Source organism: Sinohyriopsis cumingii, chromosome 2, assembly GCF_028554795.1.
Source record: "Sinohyriopsis cumingii isolate HCF-2022 chromosome 2, ASM2855479v2, whole genome shotgun sequence".
Taxonomy (NCBI): Eukaryota; Metazoa; Mollusca; class Bivalvia; order Unionida; family Unionidae; genus Sinohyriopsis; species Sinohyriopsis cumingii.
Genome location: NC_142962.1, coordinates 105,170,010 through 105,174,465, shown reverse-complemented (window position 1 = coordinate 105,174,465; position 4,456 = coordinate 105,170,010).

The window sequence follows — 4,456 nt, the reverse complement described above, 5'->3', positions numbered from 1 at the left end:
CTGAGACACAAACCAAATAATACATATCAACAATTTATTTATAGTGAACATGCAAAGTTGATTTCAACTCACCAAAATATTAAAACCTCTTGGCAGGTGCTTTCATACTTGTGGAAATTATTCAAGATAAAAAGAGAATTGTTTTTGACATGTAAAAGTATTTTACTAGCAGTGCTACAGGTTCGGTCCAAGTTTCTGCAATAATATTTACTGTTTAAATGAAAAAAGTTGAAGAAAAAACGACATAATTAAACCCAGACAAGTGTGTGAAGAAAGCAACTCGCTGAAACATACCATTCTGATGATGCCAACGGAACGAGAACTGCTGGGCAAACTCGAATTTTGAGAGGTCTCTTAAACTTAACATATTATGTGGTCTCTTAAAAACTGTCAAGCTGCTAACTTCATTTTAGTCTCAAACTGCAATATTCTTTATAACATTAAAATATATGACCTAATATTCTTCGCTGTTTAAATAGCCTTACATGCAACTGGAATGTTACCACTTCAAATAAGTAAAATATGCAGAACATTTCAAGAAAGATAAACATATATGACTATTTCACATTAGTCGGGCATAACAAGGCCATACACATCGAGGTGCGTACTCGTTGTGATTGACGAATTTATTGAGTGCTACGTCTGAGAAGTTGAAATTAATTTGGCGGGATTAGTAAAACATGAAGTACCGTGCGCATTCATTCTTCAACCTGGAGGTTACAGTGCAATAATCAGGACAGGAGGCCCAAGAAGCCTTGACCAGATTTTAACATTTTATTAATACATGTATCCCTGAAATATCAAAGAACAGTAAAACTCTAAAATAATAAAAGTAAAGTTGAACTGAAATATAAACAAATGAGAACTTTAATGCAAAAATCCGCAAAGTGGATTTTACAAAATAAACAAAGAATAGGTTATGGTCATATAAAAAAATTTAAGTTCCAAAGACAAAATCAAAAACTAAATTCTTCTGCAATCAGTTTGTTAGAAAATAGTGAAAGATTTGTGGAAATGGAAGAAAATTAGTTTTAATGATACCTGAACATATAAAATTATTTGAGGATTTCTAAACCAGAATGTAATCGAACAGCACATAGCTCACCTCCACGAAGCTTTAGCAGTCTTCAGCAGCCATTGTAAACATTAATTATCCTATGGAAAATATATCCTACTAAAATGATCTTTTCTTCAAGATGTTGTCTCCTGTGACTGGACATACAACACAGAAGACGAAAATGAGATTAATTCTTTCTTCAATGATATCGAAGTAAAGAAACTACGAATTAATAAGATTCCTTTGAAATGATTGACACATCACTGGGCAAACCAAATTTCTAAAACAAGAGCATTCTTTCCTTTCCATTGTCTAGTGCCGAGACCATTTCTTATATTCTTCATTGATTAAACAAAATGAAATCAGCTGTTTTGGTGCACATATTAGATGTCCGTTTTGCACTATTTTTCATTTCTGACAAAGAAGACACCATTATAACTGTTTTGATGATCTATTCAGGAGTTTAGTGATCAAAATATTTAAGAACGTGCGACCAGGCATTAGAAGAAGGCTGTTGGTGCAATCCCCATGTTGATATAGCCATCCATAAGAAGGCTGTTGGTGTAATCCCCATGTTGATATAGCCATCCATAAGAAGGCTGTTGGTGTAATCCCCATGTTCATATAGCATCCATAAGAAGGCTGTTGGTGTAATCCCCATGTTGATATAGCCATCCATAAGAAGGTTGTTGGTGTAATCCCCATGTTCATATAGCATCCATAAGAAGGCTGTTGGTGTAATCCCCATGTTCATATAGCATCCATAAGAAGGCTGTTGGTGTAATCCCCATGTTCATATAGCATCCATAAGAAGGCTGTTGGTGTAATCCCCATGTTGATATAGCATCCATAAGAAGGCTGTTGGTGTAATCCCCATGTTGATATAGCATCAATAAGAAGGCTGTTGGTGTAATCCCCATGTTGATATAGCATCCATAAGAAGGCTGTTGGTGTAATCCCCATGTTGATATACCATCCATAAGAAGGCTATTGGTGCAATCCCCATGTTGATATACCATCCATAAGAAGGCTGTTGGTGTAATCCCCATGTTCATATAGCATCCATAAGAAGGCTGTTGGTGTAATCCCCATGTTGATATACCATCCATAAGAAGGCTATTGGTGTAATCCCCATGTTCATATAGCATCCATAAGAAGGCTGTTGGTGTAATCCCCATGTTCATATAGCATCCATAAGAAGGCTGTTGGTGTAATCCCCATGTTGATATACCATCCATAAGAAGGCTGTTGGTGTAATCCCCATGTTCATATAGCATCCATAAGAAGGCTGTTGGTGTAATCCCCATGTTGATATAGCCATCCATAAGAAGGTTGTTGGTGTAATCCCCATGTTCATATAGCATCCATAAGAAGGCTGTTGGTGTAATCCCCATGTTGATATACCATCCATAAGAAGGCTGTTGGTGTAATCCCCATGTTCATATAGCATCCATAAGAAGGCTGTTGGTGTAATCCCCATGTTGATATACCATCCATAAGAAGGCTGTTGGTGTAATCCCCATGTTCATATAGCATCCATAAGAAGGCTGTTGGTGTAATCCCCATGTTGATATACCATCCATAAGAAGGCTGTTGGTGTAATCCCCATGTTCATATAGCATCCGTAAGAAGGCTGTTGGTGTAATCCCCATGTTGATATAGCATCCATAAGAAGGCTGTTGGTGTAATCCCCATGTTCATATAGCATCCATAAGAAGGCTGTTGGTGTAATCCCCATGCTGATATAGCCATCCATAAGAAGGCTGTTGGTGTAATCCCCATGTTCATATAGCATCCATAAGAAGGCTGTTGGTGTAATCCCCATGTTGATATACCATCCATTTGGCCCAAGTCAAGATAATATTTTCAAGAAATGGCTCTCCATTCAGGAGTAACAGTAACAAAATTATCAAGATATGGTTAAGAGTTTAACCTATATTAGTAGAGTACAAATGTAGGTCACATCTACCATCTTTGATTGTACATATGTAACATTATTGGATATGGATCTAATTAACAATTTTCATTATAAACCATACCAGTAAATTAAATATAAATGCAAATATTCAAAAAATGTTAGCGAATCATGAGATTAAGGTCACAGAGCTCTATTTTTTTAATAAGAGACTAGTACTGGATGAAGATGTAATACCTCGCCCTGTGTTGCAATTTTAGGAACTATAGTATGCATATACAGAATAACATGTCAAAATTGGTGTGATCATGAGTTACAGAAAATGCAAAATCTTTACCCAAGCCAATAAAATATAAAATATGAACATCATCAATTTCAGCATTCTAATCCAGGTGCCCCTAGTGGTCTAAAGCGCTCTCCGTTATGGATCACTGCTATATCACCTTTGTCTGTGTGGGTTCGAGTCTAGGATTCAGCCAATGTGGGTATGTGAGAAAGCTTTCCAGTAGCTTCTCGTGGGTTGGTGGTTCTCAGAGGCGTAGCTGGGGGGGGGGGGTACATATGTCCCCGGGCGCCAAGGTACAGGGGCGCCAAAAGGAGGCTTACAACGTTACATTATAATAAGTAAACAAGGGTAATATTCAAAAATGTGATTAAACGGGGAGGGGGCTGGGGCGCCAATTTTATAGTTCGTCCCCGGGCGCAAAATATCATAGCTACACCTCTGGTGGTTCTTCCTCCACCATTAATACTGGCCGCCATGCATAGCCTATCGTGTGCTGAAAAATGATGTTAAACCCTACACAACCATTCTAATCCAATTCCACACAAAATGTAATTAAAGTCAATGACGAGCAAACTGGATCACAATAATCTATCTTTGTAATCAGGGATTAGTGTTAATTAGGATGCATCTCATCACGTTTCACGATTCTAGAGCTGGTAGTATACACGTAACATGATGAAAATATGTGGTCATGAGTGTAATGCAAAAGTTAACCTTTACCATCACAACGAAATTGAGGTCACCATGTCCTTTGTATTACATTAGGCGACAGTTTTATGTTCGCTTCAAATGTGTTGTTCAATTTACATGTATTATTATTACTGGGATTTAAAAATAACTCCTCTGATCTGTGCAATGTACATCTGTCTTCAAAAAGTATTCCTGTACCTGTGTGATGTACATCTGTTGTTGTTGTTGTTGTAGGGTTTAACGCCATTTTTCAGCACAAGATAGGCTATACATGGCGGCCAGAATTAATAGTGGAGGAAGAACTCAGGAAAACCCTGGAAAGAACCACCGACCCATCTGTCTTTAAAAAGTACTCCTATACTTGTGTGATGTACACTTGTCATTAAAAAGTATGCATAGGTCTGTGTAATGTACATCTGTCTTTAAAAAGTACCATTAGACCTTTGTGATATATACCTGTCTTTAAAAATGACAATCCCAACATTTCCAGAGCAAAAAACATCTGCAA